General features: G+C 40.0%; 1 long non-coding RNA gene across 2 annotated transcripts in view; it reads left to right on the top strand.

The window, feature by feature from the left end:
- The first annotated feature begins 8,298 nt into the window (after positions 1-8,298).
- LOC309658261 overlaps positions 8,299-19,742 on the top strand; it is a 477,588-nt gene continuing 466,144 nt past the window's right edge. The window contains exon 1 of one of the 2 annotated variants that reach the window (XR_014262152.1): positions 8,299-16,219. This is a non-coding gene — a long non-coding RNA (uncharacterized lncRNA). The remainder of the gene's footprint in view (positions 16,220-19,742) is intronic. The other variant, XR_014262153.1, reaches the window with a different exon arrangement.

The raw sequence follows: 19,742 nt of genomic DNA on the forward strand, positions 1-19,742 counted from the left end.
CACTGAGAAATGGGATATTGGTGGGCCACAGAGCCCCAGCTTTGGAGTCAGAACCAGCTTTGAATCTAGGTTTCGCCAAATACCAGCTGCAAGTTGCTCTCTGTGCCTCAGTTTATCTGATAAATGAAGAAAATAGTTGTACCTACTTCATTAAGCTGTTCTGGCCATCAGATGACAGGATACATGTATTAAACTTGACATCCACCATGTGGGAATCGAGTCATTCGATAGATCACAAGTATTTTGGTGGTGGTGGTCATTAACAGCTCTAGTCATCCTGCACCTCTGCCTGGAGCTGACCTGGTGAATGTTGGTCCCCCTGTGGTAGGTCGGCTCAATTTTGGAAAGATGACCATGCTGATGAGGAGTTGGGTGTGGCTCCAAGCCAGGAAAGGCCCTCGGCAGCTCGTGGGAGCGGGAGAGCAATAGGAGATCCAAGCCCGCAGAAGCCTATTCCTGCAGCTTACTCTGAGGGCCTGTGAACAAAACAAAGCAAAACCTGGTATGAAGTTTCCAAACAGCTCTCAAGTGCTGCCAAGCCTGGATCTGTTTTCTGAGTCACACCGAGGCAGCTTCACCCCCCACTCCTTCCAGGGGCAAGGCCTCATGACCCTTGGGAGCTGGAATCCCTCCTGAGCAATGGAGCAACTGATGGACAGAGCTTGTGTTCCCAGGGAGGCTCCTGGCTCTCGCCCCTGCAGCTCTCACGCTGAGCCATGCCAAAAGGTGGAGACGCAGGGTTGCAATAAAATCCAGAAGGTCAACTCGGCTGAAAGTGAATATTAGCCCCTCAGGTATTAAATAGGAGGGCGAGTCCTCAGACTCTTCACTCTTCTCACATAGAAATGACTATTCCCTGCCTATCCCCGAGCGTAGGTCTCACAGTGATACTTCCCTGCTTCTGAGTCTTCCATGGCTCCCTATTATCTGTGCCCTATAGGATAAACTTAAAATTCAAGATCCTTGAAGACCTGGCTTTGGACTTCCTCTGCACCCTGGCCCTATTTTTTTTTTTTAACATCTTTATTGGAGTATAATTGCTTTACAACGGTGTGTTAGTTTCTGCTGTATAACAAAGTGAATCAGCTATATGTATACATATATCCCCACATCCCCTCCCTCTTGTGTCTCCCTCCCACACTCCCCATCCCACCCCTCTTCTAGTGGGACACAAAGCACCGAGCTGATCTCACTGTGCTATGCAGCTGCTTCCCACTAGCTATCTGTTTTACATTTGGTAGTGTATATATGTCCATGCCACTCTCTCACTTAGTCCCAGCTTACCCTTCCCCCTCTCCATGTCCTCCAGTCCATTCTCTACGTCTGCGTCTTTATTCCTGTCTTGCCCCTAGGTTCTTCAGAACCTTTTTTTTTTCTTTAAGATTCCATATATATGTGTTAGCATACAGTATTTGTATTTCTCTTTCTGACTTACTTCACTGTATGACAGTCTCTAGGTCCATCCACCTCACTGCAAATAACTCAATTTCGTGTCTTTTTATGGTTGAGTAATATTCCATTGTATATATGTGCCACACCTTCTTTATCCATTCATCTGTCGATGGACACTTAGGATGCTTCCATGTCCTGGCTATTGTAAATAGTGCTGCAATGAACACTGTGGTACATGACTCATTTTGAATTATGTTTTTCTCAGGGTATATGCCAAGTAGTGGGATTGCTGAGTCATATGGTACTTCTATTTTTAGTTTTTTAAGGAACGTCCATACTGTTCTCCATAGTGGCTGTATCAATTTACATTCCCACCAACAGTGCAAGAGGGTTCCCTTTTCTCCACACCTTCTCCAGCATTTACTGTTTGTAGATTTTCTTGATGATGGCCATTCTAACTGGTGTGAGATGATATCTCATTGCAGTTTTGATTTGCATTTCTCTCATGATTAGTGATGTTGAGCATCCTTTCCTGTGTTTGTTGGCAATCTGTATATCTTCTTTGGAGAAATGTCTATTTAGGTCTTCTGCCCATTTTTGGATTGGGTTGTTTGTGCTTTTGATATTGAGCTGCATGAGCTATTTGTATATTTTAGAGATTAATCCTTTGTCAGTTGCTTCGTTTGCAAATATTTTCTCCCATTCTGAGGGCTGTCTTTTCATCTTGTGTATAGTTTCCTTTGCTGTGCAAAAGCTTTTCAGTTTCATTAGGTCTCATTTGTTTATTTTTGTTTTTATTTCCATTTCACTAGGAGGTGGGTCAGAAAGGATCTTGCTGTGATTTATGTCATAGAGTGTTCTGCCTATCTTCTCCTCTAAGAGTTTTATAGTGTTTGGCCTTAAATTTAGGTCTTTAATCCATTTGGAGTTTATTTGCGTGTATGGTGTTAGGTAGTGTTCTAATTTCATTCTTTTACATGTAGCTGTCCACTTTTCCCAGGACCACTTATTAAAGAGGTTGTCTTTTCTCCATTGTATATTCTTGCCTCCTTTATCAAAGATAAGGTGACCATATGTGCCTGGGTTTATCTCTGGGCTTTCTGTCCTGTTCCATTGATCTATATTTCTGTTTTTGTGCCAGTACCATACTCTCTTGATTACTGTAGCTTTGTAATACAGTCTGAAGTCCGGGAGCTTGATTCCTCCAGCTCCGTTTTTCTTTCTCAAGATTGCTTTGGCTATTCAGGGTCTTCTGTGTTTCCATACAAATTGTGAAATTTTCTCTACTAGTTCTGTGAAAAATGCCATTGGTAGTTTGACAGGGATTGCATTGAATCTGTAGATTGCTTTGGGTAGCATAGTCATTTTCACAATGTTGATTCTTCTAATCCAAGAACATGGTAGATCTCTCCATCTGTTTATATCATCTTTAATTTCTTTCTATCAGTGTCTTATAGTTTTCTGCATACAGGTCTTTTGTCTCCTTAGGTAGGTTTATTCCTAGGTATTTTATTTTTTTTCTTGCAATGGTAAATGGGAGCGTTTCCTAAATTTCTCTTTCAGATTTTTCATCATTAGTGTACAGGAATGCAAGAGATTTCTGTGTATTAATTTGGTATCCTGCTACTTTACCAAATTCATTGATTAGCTCTAGTAGTTTTCTGGTAGCACATTTAGGATTCTCTATGTATACTATTATGTCATCTGCAAACAGTGACAGTTTTACTTCTTGTTTTCCAATTTGTATTCCTTTTATTTCTTCTTCTTCTCTGATTGCTGTGGCTAAAACTTCCAAAACTATGTTGAATAATAGTGGTGAGAGTGGGCAACCTTGTCTTGTTCCTGATCTTAGTGGAAATGGTTTCTGTTTTTCACCATTGAGAACAATGCTGGCTGTGGGTTTGTCATATATGGCCTTTATTATGTTGAGGTAAGTTCCCTCTATGCCTACTTTCTGGAGGGTTTTTATCATAAATGGGTGTTATATTTTGTTGAAAGCTTTCTCTGCTTCTATTGAAATGATCATATGGTTTTTATCCTTCAATTTGTTAATATGTTTTATTGCATTGATTGATTTGTGTATACTGAAGAATCTTGCATTCCTGGGATAAACCCCACTTGATCATGGAGTATGATCCCTTTAATGTGCTGTTGGATTCTGTTTGCTAGTATTTTGTTGAGGATTTTTGCATCTATGTTCATCAGTGATATTGCCCTGTAGTTTTCTTTCTTTGTGACGTCTTTGTCTGGTTTTGGTATCAGGGTGATGGTGGCCTCGTAGAATGAGTTTGGGAGTGTTCCTCCCTCTGCTATATTTTGGAAGAGTTTGAGAAGGATAGGTGTTAGCTCTTCTCTAAATGTTTGATAGAATTCGCCTGTGAAGGCATCTGGTCCTGGGCTTTTGTTTGTTGGAAGGTTTTTAATCACAGTCTCAATTTCAGTGCTTGTGATTGGTCTGTTTATATTTTCTATTTCTTCTTGGTTCAGTCTCAGAAGGTTGCGCTTTTCTAAGAATTTGTCCATTTCTTCCAGGTTGTCCATTTTATTGGCATATAGTTGCTTATAGTAATCTCTCATGATCCTTTGTATTTCTGCAGTGTTAGTTGTAACTTTTCCTTTTTCATTTCTAATTCTACTGATTTGAGTCTTCTCCCTTTTTTTCTTGATGAGTCTGGCTCATGGTTTATCAATTTTGTTTATCTTCTCAAAGAATCAGCTTTTAGTTTTATTGATCCTTGCTATTGTTTCTTTCATTTCTTTTTCATTTATGTCTGGTCTGATCTTTATGATTTCTTTCCTTTGGCTAACTTTGGGGTTTTTTGTTATTCTTTCTCTAGTTGCTTTAGGTGTAAGGTTAGATTGTTTGTTTGAGATGTTTCTTGTTTCTTGAGGTGGGACTGTACTGCTATAAACTTCCCTCGTAGAACTGCTTCTGCTGCATCCCATAGGTTTTAGGTCGCTGTGTTTTCATTGTCATTTGTTTCTAGGTACGTTTTGATTTCCTCTTTGATTTCTTCAGTGATCTCTTGGTTGTTAAGTAGTGTATTGTTTAGCCTCCATGTGTTTGTATTTTTTACGATTTTTTTCCTGTAATTGATATCTAGTCTCATAGCGTTGTGGTCGGAAAAGATACTTGATATGATTTCAATTTTCTTAAATTTACCGAGGCTTGATTTGTGACCCAAATATGATCCTGGAGAATGTTCCATGACCACTTGAGAAGAAAGTGTATTCTGTTGTTTTTGGATGGAATGTCCTATAAATATCAATTAAGTACATCTTGTTTAATGTGTCATTTGAAGCTTGTGTTTCCTTATTTATTTTCATGTTGGATGATCTGTCCATTTGTGAAACTGGGGTGTTAAAGTCCCCTACTATGAGTTAAAGTCCTCTAGTATGATTGTGTTACTGTCAATTTCCCCTTTTATGTCTGTTAGGATTTGCCTTATGTACTGAGGTGCTCCTATGTTGGGTGCATAAATATTTACAATTGTTATATCGTCTTCTTGGATTGATCCCTTGATCATTATGTAGTGTCCTTCTTTGTCTCTTGTAATAGTCTTTATTTTAAAGTCTATTTTGTCTGATATGAGCATTGCTACTCCCGCTTTCTTTTGAATTCCATTTGCATGGAATATCTTTTTCCACCCCCTCAGTTTCAGTCTGTATGTGTTCCTAGGTCTGAAGAAGTGGACAGCATATATACTGGTTTTGTTTTTTTAACCATTCAGCCAGTCTATGTCTTTTGGCTGGAGCATTTAATTCATTTACATTTAAGGTAATTATTGATATGTATGTTCCTATTACCATTTTCTTAATTGTTTTGGGTTTGTTATTGTAGGTCTTTTCCTTCTCTTGTGTTTCCTGCCTAGAGAAGTTCCTTTAGCATTCGTTGTAAAGCTGGTTTGGTGGTGCTGAATTCTCTTAGCTTTTGTTTGTCTGTAAAGCTTTTAATTTCTTCCTTGAGTCCGAATGAGATCCTTGCTGGGTAGAGTAATCTTGGTTGTAGGTTTTTCCCTTTTATCACTTGAAATATGTCCTGCCACTCCCTTCTGGCTTGCAGAGTTTCTGCTGAAAGATCAGCTGTTAACCTTATGGGGATTCCCTTGTATGTTATTTGTTGCTTTTCCCTTGCTGCTTTTCATATCTTTTCTTTGTATTTAATTTTTGATACTTTGATTAATATGTGTCTTGGCATGTTTCTCCTTGGATTTATCCTGTATGGGACTCTCTTCACTTCCTGGACTTGAATGACTATTTCCCTTCCCATATTAGGGACGTTTTCAACTATAATCTCTTCAAATATTTTCTCAGTCTATTTCTTTTTCTCTTCTTCTTCTGGGACCCGTATAATTCGAATGTTGGTGCGTTTAATGTTGTCCCAGAAGTCTCTGAGACTGTCCTCAATTCTTTTCATTCTTTTTTCTTTATTCTGCTCTGCAGTAGTTATTTCCACTATTTTATCTTCCAGGTCACTTATCCTTTCTTCTGCCTCAGTTATTCTGCTATTGATTCCTTCTAGAGAATTTTTAATTTCATTTATTGTGTTGTTCATCATTGTTTGTTTGCTCTTTAGTTCTTCTAGGTCCTTGTTAAACGTTTCTTGTATTTCTCCATTCTAGTTCCAAGATTTGGGATCATCTTTACTATCATTACTCTGAATTCCTTTTCAGGTAGACTGCCTATTTACTCTTCATTTGTTTGGTCTGTTGGGTTTTTACCTTGCTCCTTCATCTGCTCTGTGTTTCTGTTTTCTCATTTTGCTTAACTTCCTGTGTTTGGGGTCTCCTTTTCTCAGGCTGCAGGTTCGTAGTTCCCATTGTTTTTGGTGTCTGCCCCCAGTGGGTAAGGTTGGTTCAGTGGGTTGTGTAGGCTTCCTGGTGGAGGGGACTGGTGCCTGTTTTCTGGTGGATGAGGCTGGATCTTGTCTTTCTGGTGGGCAGGACCACATCCGGTGGTGTGTTTTGGGGTGTCTGTGAACTTATTATGATTTTAGGCAGCCTCTCTGCTAATGTGTGGGGCTGTGTTCCTGTCTTGCTAGTTGTTTGGCATAGGGTGTTCAGCACTGTAGCTTGCTGGTTGTTGAGTGGAGCTGGGTCTTAGCCTTGAGATGCAGATCTCTGTGAGATTTTTCACCACTTGATATTACATGTGGCTGGGAGGTCTCTGGTGGACAAGTGTCCTGAACTTGGCTCTCTCACCTCAGAGGCTCAGGCCTGACACCCGGCCAGAGCACCAAGATCCTGTCAGCCACTCCGCTAACGTTTTAGGAATAATCCTTTGAAGAGCTAATTTACTGAGATTCCAGCCTGAAAAATATGATCTCAATCACTTCTTAGCAGAGATGTTCATGTTGCGCTCATCCTGGGGCCAACCTGGCTGTCGACCCCCGCCTGGACCCCAGCATAAGCAACGGAAGCAGCCTGGTCCTTTTTGGGCCCCACAGGAACCCACTCTCCAGCCATATCCAGGACGTGCAGTTCCTCAAATGCACCTGGGGATTCTATCCCACTGTGCCTTTTCTTGTGCCCATGAGAAAACTGATGTAGTGAAGACAAGGTAGGGGCTTGTTATATATCTGTTGAATCAAATCATACTTTATTTTTCCCTCTTGTCGTCTTTAAAAAGCACAACAAAAATAAAGACATAGATCAACATAGCTATGAAAACTGTACCTTAAACAACAGGGTAACTGAAATAAATTCCTGATGCTGCTTTGTCCATCTTGAGCCAGGATTGCAAGAGGCTTGTCCTAGCACTAAAAAGGGCAAATTGGAGCTTTTGTCTTATCCTTTGTCTGGGGGCTAATAGCCCTGGAATGGAATATCCCTCCTACCACTAGGCTCCATCACTCTTTGTCCCTTACTCCACATTACTTTTACTCAAGTAGAGAACCGGAGGCTACAGAAGAAGGCTGTATGCCACAGAATATGGACGTAAAACAACATTTTGTAAGAGGGCATTTGTCTTTTCTCTGTTGGGGACCAATTCATGCTGCCCCTAATTTGGTGACTAAAACCATTTTGGATGCAGGATTCTTGGGTTAAGAAAGACTCAAGTCAGCCCCAGTAACCTTATGGTGTTAGCTACAGTAGGGTCCATATTAGTTCTCATCTGGGGGCATTTCTGTCCCCCAGGGATACTGGCAATGTGCAACGTTTGGAAATGACTTGCGGTGCTCTTCTCCAGATGATCCCATGACACAGCTCAACTGGAGCCCCCTCAGAGGGGTCTTCCCTGTCCATCTTACAATCACCATCTATGGTAATCACTTCATTTCATATTCTTCATAGCATTCAACAATACCTGAAATTAGCTTATGTATTTGTGTACTTGTCTAAGTCCCCCACTAGCAAGTAAGTTCCATGAAAGCAGGACTCCCTCCTGTCTTGTTAACCCTTACATCCCAGTGCCTAAGGCAACGGTAGGCAGTAGGAAACTTTCATTCCTGGTAGATCAGTGAGTAACTGAAGCCACTGTTCCTTCCTGCCCATCCTCATCTATTCATCCTTCACTACTAGTCTAAAGTTCACACCCTAGGCCTATGTAACTCCTTCCTTTTTTGACTCCTCCTAGCACTTTATAACTCTGATTGACTTTCATCTTACTCTGCTGTGCATTTGGATTCTGTGGCTGTTGTGTTGACCTCTCTGCCCTACTGTAATCTCCTCAAGGACAAGGACTGGGCTTTACTCCTGGATGTATTTCCTGGTATCCTCCCAGAGTCTACACTGTATAGACTGCTGCTTAGCTATTTGTTAGTGTCTGTTGCATTGAATTCCACTTGGATTGCCCCCCACAGGGCGGACAGGGAGCTTTCTTCTCCTTCAGTATCTTCAAGGTAGAGACACATCCTTTAGCAAACTGTGGAGGGGGCTGGGTAGAGTGTGTCCTGTGCTAATTTCACACCTAGTGAATTTTCAAGCAGACGAGCAGTTGTTAAGGTAAGAGACTGCTGAGTCAGGCTATTGTTTGAGCTCCTCTAAGTGTATATTCTCAGCAGAATCAGAGAACTTATGAAAGGATAAGTAGAGCACTGCGAAACGTGCAAAATTCCATGCTATCAATGAAATGTGGTTCTGATCTCCGCTCAGCTGCTCTTTTAAGCTGGCCCGAACAATGTTCTGAGATTCTCTTTTACTAGAATAATTCCACTGAAGAATAGTAAGCATTACATTCAAGAGAGTTAGAGCTAGGACGGATCTCACAAATAATCCAGCCTGACTCTCCTTATTAAGAGACGAGGAAGCTGAAGTTTCAGGAGTGGTTGTGTCCAACATTACACAGAAGTCAGGGGCAAATGTGGGATACCCAGGCAGGCCTCCTGACCCTTGGTCAGTGCTGTTTTCAACTCAAGTTTCGTCCCTTTATCTCCGCAGCTCTTCTGACGCTGTCACGTAACATGTTTCTTCCCCCAAACTGCAAGTTTTATTCTTTTCTGCACCCTGGCTGGTGGAATGGGGACTTGCCTCTATGGTCTGAGTTCAAGGACATTGGGAAATCTTCTCTGTTTCCTTCTTGCCCCAGTCTCCCACCCTAGTCAGTCACTGCTGCCAGAATTGCACCATAAGAGACAAGCTACTTTATGTCTGGACATAATCCGTCTTTAGAGCAAAGGTTCAACCTCAAATGCCTATGGGGGCTAAGAAGGTAATACGAATGGTAAGCTTGCACAGGTCGGGCTCTGGGGGGCTGGAGAGCACAGGCCATGTCCAATGGGCCTAAAGAGGCAGCTGTGGCTCCACTCCAGACGGAGAGGCCATATCTTCTGTGTTTTCAAAAGAAGCTACAAACGAGGAATTTTTTCATTGGAACTCTTCTGAATTTTAAGCACTGGCAACAACAACAACAGAAAAATTAAAGTACTGTCTGGCTAAAAAACAAACAAACAGAAAGACCTCTCCAAGCTGGACTTGATCTTTTACATAGGAGTGTAAAGCCATGTATAGATTCTTTCTAATGGATGGAGTTTGGGAGAGATCAGAGAAATAAAATATATCCTCAGGGACCAGGTTTAGGCAGCATGTGCAGGACCTGCAGTAGGATGGGGGGAATGAGACACGCAGGGTGCAAAAAACACTGAACTTGCATGACCTGGAGAGTGACTGCCTCCTTCAATTTTGCACCCTGGGTCCCTCACTTACCTCACCCTACCTGCAACCCTAAGCATGGCAGGGGTGGGGTGTAGGGGAGAGAGGTGATGTGAGTCAGGGGAAACCATATCTACAGGTCAGGCTGAGTGAAGCAGACAAAGTGGTGTGAAGGCCACTGAAGGCCAGTTTTGCAAGCTGTATGATGCTGCTCTGATTCCCCTGCTGTGGAGGGGGCTGGGTAGAGTGTGTCCTGTGCTAATAGCACCACTGTTTGCTTCCACGCTGTTGCCAGACCTTCTGGAAGTCTTGACTCAGTCTTGCCCCAAGTGACCTCAGTGGAAATTGTGAGAAAGCAAGAAGCAGCAGTTGTTTTTATCTCCAAACCAAGCTAAGAAAACAGTTGTGGACACTGCCTGGGTCTCAGGCCTCAGCCTTTTGACTCTCTGGGAGCCCCCAGAGCTGCTGGGGACCATTCCTGGCAGGTAGGGAAGGGGGTATCAGCTAACTCAGAGGCCTCAGGAGCTTGCATAGGCCTCTGCCTCCTATGAGCCACCTGGGGGGCAGGGCAGACTTGTTGCCCTTGAGGTGCTGTCCTGCTTAATTGTGAAGAAGGGGAGGCTGGGCCTTTGCAGAACACAGCCTCCCTGCCTCCTGAGTGGAGCCCAGCAGGAATCTGGAGGAGCAAGACTCTGAGCAGCTCCTCCTGCTGCCTCTTTGGCTCCCCAGCCACACGCCTGTGGTTTGGGCCCAGCACTGGGGACAGCTGGGTTTGTTTTGGTGTTCAAACCAGGGGGGAGGGACATGATTTTAACATCGAAAAAATAAAGTGTTTTCAAGAGAGAGAGAAGGCTTCCAGTGGGAGCCTTTGAAGGCTCTAACCCCGCCTGCTCCCTCCCAATGTCAGAGAATTTAATGCCTGATGGGAGCCAGCAGTTAGCAGCAGCCATAGGGAAATGAACAAGCAGTGCTGTGGGAGTTGGACCAGTAATCCCCAAGATGTTGGGAGGGTCCACATAACCTTTACAGCGGGGGTCTCTGTGACCTCCTTGTTTACCTGAATCCTTGCTGCTACTGGCTGTTCTTAATAACTGCAGCACGTATCTGGGTCTCCAAACCCTGTGGGGCTGCTTGAAGGGGTCCAGGTGGAGGAGGGACTTGAGGGGATAGGAGAGATGTGACAGCTGTCTGCAAATGCTGGATGTTGGAGAAGCTGTCAATTGGAAATGGGAAAAAATAGACTTTTCTGGGACCCCAGACTATAATTAGGACCCGACATGGAGCTAAAGGAGACTTATCTTCCTATTAATATAAGCAAAACAACAACAACAAAAACCTCAAGTTTTCTTTTCTTTTTTTTTTTTTTAAACAATCATGGATGTCTGCCAATTGTTGTGTCTGGTCTCAGTCACCTCCTCAGAGAAGACTTCGACGAACTCCTCCCCCTCTCTTCCTCCACTACATTTGATCCTCCCTCAGTTATTCTGTGCCAGCAATCTGCTTGTTTCCCTCAAGTTACTTATCAAAGTCAATAAACATTGCGCCTACTGCCTGCTCACTTGTTCGGTTTCTGTCTACCAGTCTGGATGACAAGCTTCATGAGGGCAGAGATCTTGTGCTTCGTTCATCCTTGCTTCCCCAGTGCCTAGCATGTGGCCTGGCACGTAGTAGGAACTCAATAAACATTAGTTCTAACCAAAGCAATCTACAGATTCAATGCAATCCCTATCAAAATTACAAATGGCATTTTTCACAAAACTAGAACAAATAATTTTAAAATTTATATGGAAACATAAAAGACCCTGAATAGCCAAAACAATCTTGAGAAAGAAGAACATAGCTGGAGGAATCATGCTCCCTGACTTCAGACTATACTACAAAGCTACAGTAATCAAAACAGTATGGTACTGGCACAAAACAGAAATATAGATCAATGGAACAAGATAGATAGCCCATAAATAAACCCATGCACTGATGTTCAATTAATTTATGACAAAGGATGCAAGAATACACAGTGGAGATAAGAGAGTGTCTTCAATAAGTGGTGCTGGGAAAACTTGTAAAAGAACGAACTTAAAACATTCTCTAACACCATACACAAAAATAAACTCAAAATGGATTAAAGACCTGAATGTAAAGCCTGAAACCATAAAACTCCTAGAAAAGAACATAGGCAGAACACTCTTGGACATGAATCATAGCAATATTTTTTGGATTTGTCCTCTAAAGCAAAGGAAATAAAAGCAAAAATAAACAAATAGGATCTAATTAAACTTAAAAGGGAACCATTGACGTAACAAAAAGACAACCTACTGAATGGGAGAAAGTATTTCCAAATGATAGGACTGATAAGGGGTTAATATTCAAAATATATAAACAGCTCATCCAACTCAACATTACAAAAAAATCAAACCAATTTAAAAATAAGCAGAAGATCTGAACAGACATTTTACCAAAGAAGACATAGATGGCCAATAGGAACATGAAAAAATGCTCAACATTGTTAATCACCAAAGAAATGCAAGTTAAAACCACAATGAAATATCACCTCACACCTCTCAGAATAACTATTATCAAAAAGAACACAAATAATACACATTGGAGAGGGTATGGAGAAAAGGGACCCTTCATACACTGTTGGTGGGAACGTAAATTGGTGCAGCCACTGTGGAAAACAGTATGGCGGTTCCTCAGAAAACTAAAAATAGAACTATCATATGACCCAGCAATCCCACTACTGGGTATATATCTGAGAAAAATAAAAACACTAATTCGAAAGGATACATGCACCCCAATGTTCATAGCAGCATTATTTACAATTGCTAATGGAAGCAACCTAAATGTCCACCAACAAATGAATGGATAAAGAAGATGTGGTATATATATATATAATGGGATACTACTCAGCCACAAAAAAGAATGAAATTTTGCCATTTGCAATAACATGGATGGACCTGGAGGGTAATTATGCTAAGTGAAATAAGTCAGATAGCACTTAAATGTGGACTCTAGAAAGTAAAACTAGTGAATGTAACAAAAAGACTCACAGATACAGAGAACAAACTAGTGGTTACCAGTGGGGATATGGAAGGTGAAAGGGGCAAGATAGGGTTAAGGGATTAAGAAGTACAAACTCTTATGCATAAAATAAATAAGGGACAAGGATATATTGTACAACACAGGTAATATAGCCAATATTTTATAAATAACTATAAATGGAGTACAACCTTTAAAAATTGTGAATCACTATGTTGTACACCTGAAACTTATATATATATATTGTACTATATACCTCAATAAAAATCAAACCAAACCAAACAAAAACTCATTAGTTGATTGACTGAATGAAGAGTGAACGAATACTTCAGGAAGAAATGAATTCCCTACCACTGGAAAGATTTAGGCAGAGGTTGGGTGGTCAATAGTCAGGAATGCTAGAAAGCTCTCCTTCCTCCTATTTCCTGCACTGGTTAGTCAGGCTAGCTGCTGGGACAAACAGACCCAAACTATAGTCAACCATCAGAGCGAGTTGGACTCGCTCAACCATCAGAGCGAGTTCTTTTTGCTTATGCTTAGTTTCAGCTGGGCAATTCTGATGGGTAGGCAGCACCTCTCTAAGGGGTGGTTCAGGGAGTCAGGGCCCTTCCATCTTGTGGATCCGTCATCTTCAATACAGTAGTTCTCCCCTTAACTGCAGTTTCACTTTCTGCGGTTTCAGATTCCCATAGTCAACTGTGGCCCAAAAATATTAAATGGAAAATTCCAGAAATAAACAATTCATAAGTTTTAAATTGCACGCCGTCTGAGTAGTGTGATGAAATCTCATGCTGCCCGGCTCTGTCCCACCTGGGACGTGTATCCTCCCTTTGTCCAGCGCATCCTGCCCATTATCACTTAGTAGCCACCTCAGTTATAAGATTGACTATCACAGTATCGCAATGCTTGTGTTCAAGTCACCCTTATTTTATTTACCAATGGCCCCAAAGTGCAAGAGTAGTGATGCTGGCAATTTGGATATGGCAAAGTGAAGCTATAGTGCCTCCTTTAAGTGGAAGGGTAAAAGTTCTCTACTTAATAAGAAAAAAAAAATCAAATGCTGAGGTTGCTAAGATTTATGCTAAAAATGAATCTTCTATCCATGAAAGTGTGAAGAAGGGAAAAGGAATTCATCCTAGTTTTGCTGTCACACCTCAAACTACAAAAGTTATGGCCACAGTGCTTGATAAGTGCTTAGTTAAGATGGAAAATGAATTAAATTTATACATTAAGATAACAAGGTTTGGGTCATGGCCCAGGAGAGAGAGGGCATGAGTTTGGTTCATAATCCGTCAGGCTGTGCTGTGCCTACATGGGCAGGAGGTGGGAGCAGATCTTTTCTGGAAGCCTCTCCAGTCCCCAGCATTTGTGTTTAAAGGTTTGTGTTTCCTTTTTGCAACAGCTTAGTACGTAAGGAAAAGTCAGATACTTATCACCTCTCTTTCTAACTTTTTAAATCCTTTTTCTTTTGCTCAAGAGTTCCCTTAAGCATTTCTGGTGTGTCATTAGAGACAGTGAGAATATTTGCTTAGGCAACCACAAAAATGCTCAGGTCTAACAGACCTGTCTAGGAATCCCAGCTTTATCACTCCCTAGGTATGTGGCACTGGACAAGTGATTCAACCTCTCTGTCCCTCTACTTTCTCCCCTGGAAAATAAGGACAATAACAGTACTACTACCTACTCTGTAATGTTGTGAGTTTTAAAAGAGCAGAGGTATGAATCATTCATGGTGCATTCACTCCAGGTTGTTGTCCCAGGTGCTTTATTTTTATCATCTTTTTTAATTCTTCACAGGAATTCTATGACTTACAGACTATTGTTCGTCCTAGTTTTATAGAGGAGAACACGGTATCACTGAGAGAGAAAGCAGCTTGCCTAAAGTCATGCAGCTAATAGATTAGGAACACGGACTCGAACAAAGTCATCCAATTTCAGAGTCCACAAGGTATGTAAAAGATGATAGCAATCATGATTCCCAAGAGGATGATTTTTTTGGTTGTTATCATTTGCTCTCAAGCCAGTTCTAGGCTTACTTATAATATTAGTCATGATTTGCAAAACATTTCACAGTCTATAAAGTGCTTTTGTGGCTCTTAGCTAGATAGTTCTTCACAATGACTCTGAGGTACAATCACTATGGTACCCCTTTTATAGGTGATAGAAATGAGCCTCAGAAGGCACGAGTCACTGGCCCAAGGTCACACAGCTAGAATATGGTGGAGGTGGCTCTCAAACTCTAATTTTTGACAAAGCTGTTGCCCTGGTTAAATTCAAGTTAATATTTGTTAGAATGGTGCCTGGCACATAGTAAGCATGATATAAGTGTTTGTTAAATAAATTAATTAAATAAATATCACATGTCACTGATCTCCTCAACAAATATTTCTCTAGCACCTGCTACCATCTGGGAAGTGAGGGGGGCTGTAACTGTGAGCCTGGGTCTCTTGTCCCCATCCACCCCCCCCACCTTGTGTCCAGTGTCCTTAGGCTGCCTCTTGGCTGGGCTGGTCTGTTTCTGTTCACCTTCCCCCTTGCTCTGGCCTGCTTTTTGGCAGCTCCCTATGATCTGGGCTCCTCCCCACAATTAAAAAAAAGATTGGCTTCTCACTGTTCCTGTTTTTCAGGCCTCTGCTTGCTACAGTCTGACGGAATTGTCTTCTAGAAGGTGTTGTTAACTAACAGTGATCTGATGGGTCACAGTGCCCTCTCACATAACTGATTTACAGTGGGCTTCAATTAACCTGAAGGAATTATTAGTGGTGGAATTTCAGGCCTCTGCATAGGCCAAGGGGGAGACAATTTGATGAGAGGGCCAGAAGTCACAGCACAGAAACTTGTGAAGCAGGAGGGCCAACTCTGCTCAGGGTTTTACATGAAGTCCACTCTGACTGGAAGATTGGTGATGCTTCTTTCACTCTGCCCTCTTTCGTAAAAGCTCTTCCTTAAGCTGCTTCAGAAGATTCCTAACATTCCTTGTCAAATGGAGCCCCACATGATTTCTAACTCATGTTTTTTATGGAACAGACCCAGAAATTCCCAAACAATGAGGAAATAGAATTGAGAAATATGTGTACACTTAGTCAACAAGTTTTATTGAGTCTCTGTTATATGTCAGGTACTGTTTGAAGTGCCGAGGAGGCGAGAAAAAGCAAGTAAGCCATGGGTTCCTAAGAGCTTTGAGACGGCCTGTAAAATGTGTTTCTGCCTTTTAAACCTTGAGGGGGAGTTGTACCAGGTGATCCCCTAAAGTATCTTGGGCTTTAAGACCTATGATCACATGACATGACAACCTATTGTTTTTGCTAGTTCAAAGAACTCCTTCCTTCTACAAGTAAAGACATCATGAAAATGGGGTGTGTCTGAGACTTCTGGTCATATCCTAGTACCCCTTCTTTCTTCACCTGTAGTAACAGAACTTCTGATTTATAGCTGGGCATTTGGCTACAGGGGATAAAGACTGTATTTTCCATCTTCTTTTGCAGCTGAAGGTGGCCATGTGACTAAATTCTGACCAAGGAGATGTGAGCAGAAACACGTGTGCAACTTCTTCTGGCCGCACTCTTAAACTGAAGGGATATGCTCCCTCCCATTTCCTCTTCTGACTCTCAGAGAGTGAGGATGTGGTGATGAGCCATCAAGGGCCATGGGGATAAAGGTATACCCTGGGGATAGTGGAGCAACAAGATAGAAGAAGAAATGTAAATTGCTTTTTTTGTTGTTGTTTAAGCTACTGATATTTGGGGGCCTCCATCATAGCACCCAATTAGCTCTATCAATTAGTGAAAGAGTGAGTTAAATTTTTCTATTATGATTGCTGATTTGTCTATGTATTTCTTTGATTCTGTCCATTTTCATGTCTTTTGAAGCTTTTTATTAGACATTTACCTATTTATGATTACATGTATTTTTGATGAATTGACACTGTTATTTTGAAATGCCCCTATTTATCTCTGGTATCACTTTTTTGCCTCAAAATATATTTAATTTTAATTTAATATAGCCACTCTAGCCTTCTTATGCTTATATGCATGGTATAGTGATTTACTCCATGGATGTGCATGGGACATCCATCTACTTTCAACCTGTATGTGTCTTTATGTTTGAAGTGTGAGTTGCAGGCAGTATATAGTCTAGTCTTGCTTTTACATACATTCTCATAATTTAGTTGAAGTGTTTAGTCCCATCACATTTAAAATAATAAAATTTGTATTTTAAAAGAGTTTAAGAATTACAGAAGAATTGCAAACACAATCCAGAGAGTTCCCATAAACTATCAGTACATACACAGTTTCCCCTATTAGTAACATCTTACCTTAGTAGCCCATTACCTTTAATATAATTATTGATGTGGCTGGATTTAGATCTACCATTTCAATATTTGATTTCTGTTTTTCCCTCTGTTTTCTGCTCTTGTTTTCTTCTGAATTACTTTAATTTTAGAATTCTCAATTTCTCTTTTGGCTTTTTAGCTATACCTCTTTGCATTACATTTTTAGTGGTTACTCTAAAGGACTACAATATAAAATTTTCACTTTTCGAAGTCTGATTAGAGTTGATACTGTGCCACAGCACATAAAATGTAGAATACTTGTGATGATATAATTCATTTACTTCCCCGTAATCTGCCATCTTTTATGGTATAGTTGTCATATATAGTCTATCTACCTATGTTATAAACCCTTATAGTTTTTCCTTAGACTGTCATATGCATTGAAAGAAATTAAGAGTAAAAAACAGCTTTTATATTTATCCAGATACTTATTATTTCTGATGCTCTTAATTCCTTCCTGAAGATTTGATTTTTCCTCTGGTATCATTTGCTTTAAGCCTGATGAATTTTCTTCATCATTTCTTGTAATACAAGTGCTCTGGCAACAAACTGTCTTAGTTTTCTTTTAACTGAAAATTTCATTTTAGTCTCCTTTTTAAAGAGGCTGGGTATAGAATTATGTCCCTGGATATAACAATATGGATTGATTGTTTTTTTGCTTGTAACATTTTAAAGCTGCTGCTCCCCTATCTTCTGACCACTATGATTTCTGATAAGAAGTTCATGGTCATTTGAGTCATTGGTCCCTTGTATATAACGTGTTTTTCTCCAGCTTCCTTAAAGATTTTCTCTTTATATTTATTTTCCAGCAACTTAACTATAATCTGTTAGGCATTTTTCCCCTTCTGCTTTGATTTTTCTATTTTGAATCTATAAATTTATGTCTTTCAACAAAATTTAGAAAGTTTTCAGTCATTATTTCTTCACATATTTTTTCTATCCCATATTTTTCCACCTTCTCCTTCTGAGAATGTAATTACACATATGTTAAATATTTTGATCTTATCCCATAGTTTTCTGAGGCCACAGCCATTGTTTCAGATTCACCATTTCTATTCCTCTGTTTTTCAAGTTTACCAATGCTTTTCTATCAACTTCATTCTGCTATTAAACCCAACCAATGGCTTTTAAAAAAAATTCAGGTATTACATTTTTCAGTAACCATTTTTCAGCAAAACATGGTGATAAGTTTGAGTAGGTGAATCAGAAACATATGGACTATATTTTGTCTGAAACTACATAGAGATTTTAATACACAGAGAAGAATACTCTCAAGAGAACTTTTTAAATTTTGGGTTTAAAAATATTTTCCATTTATCTGTTTAGATTTCCTATGTTTTTATTCATTACAAGTATATTTTCTTTTTTCTCATTATGTGGTTATATTAGCTGCTTTACAGTCCTTGTATAATTCCAACATCTGGGTCATTTTGGAGTTTGATCATCCTTAGAGAATGATTCACATTTTCTTGGTTCTTCATTTGCTGAGTAATTCTGAATTATACCCTGGATATTACAAATGCTACATTGTGATGACTCTGGTTTCTATCATATTCCTTGAAAGAGTGTAGATGTTTTAGTTTCAGCTGGAAATTAACTTGGTTAGACTCAAACTGCAAATTCTTGCCTGTGGTTAGTGACAACTCAGATATTGGTTCAGTTCTAGTTGCAAGATGCTGTATGTCTGATTTGCTCATGCATGGTGTATGAGTTAGCCAGACACTAGGGAAGAGTTTTTGCATAGAATTTGGGGCACCCCCTTTCTGGTCCTCTCTTTTCTGAGTTTTGCTCTCACTGTCTAGCAGCTGCGTTTACCTAGTCTCTGTTCTCTAGTTCTTCAGGTTAGAAAGATGGTGGGTTTTCTTTGGGATTTTAGCTGCTTCATGCTGTACTGCTACTTAGGTCTCACCTGAGGCTAAAGCTATAAGAACTGGAAATTCTGTACTAGTACCTTCTTTCAAGTTTTGATTTTCCTCCAAATATGCCTGCTTTTGTTAATTTTCTGGAGCCTTCTGATAGTTGTTTTTAAAAATGTACTCCAGAGTTCATAGTTTTTGTTTGAAGGATGGTCAGTCTGTTAGGAGTTTAATTTGATGCACTGAAATGGAACTCTGGAATTCTGAATGTATTAACTTTTTATACTTATGTTTAAAACTATTTGGAAGAATCTAAAAATTCTGAACTTATATTATGGAACATCAACTTAATGGCATATTGTGCAGACATTAAAACAGAGTTAAGACTAAATAACAACTAAAAAAAATGGTACAAATGAACCTATTTACAAAACAGAAATAAGAGTCATAGATGTAGAAAACAAACTTATGGTTACCAAGGAGGAAAGAGTTGGGGAGGGATAAACTGGGAGATTGGGACTGACATATACACACTACTATATATAAAATAGATAACTAATAAGAACCTACTGTATAGCATAGGGAACTCTACTCAATACTCTGTAATGACCTAATTGGGAATGGAACCTAAAAAAGAGTGGATATATGTATATGTATAGCTGATTTGCTTTGCTGTACAGCAGAAACTAACACAACATTGTAAATCAACTATACATCAATAAAAACCAATTTAAAAAAGACTAAGTAATAACTAAGAAACATTTATGATTAAGTGAAATTTTCATTATGTAAAATCATGTCTCCACTTTGATTACAGCTTTGTAAGAATTTGTGAATATGTGTAAAAAACAAACGGGAGGAAACAGGAAGAAAAGGAAAATGTTTTATTTTTAATGTATTCTTTATCTTTTAAAAAAGCATTTCTGTTGTCCTTGCAGTAAATTTCAATGCAATTAAAAATAATTCAGGGAGAGAAATATTTGATTTCAACCCTATGCCAAATTTTGGACAGAGTATTGGAAGAAAAGGAAGATG

Source organism: Balaenoptera physalus, assembly GCF_965194825.1.
Source record: "Balaenoptera physalus genome assembly, chromosome: 3".
NCBI lineage: Eukaryota > Metazoa > Chordata > Mammalia > Artiodactyla > Balaenopteridae > Balaenoptera > Balaenoptera physalus.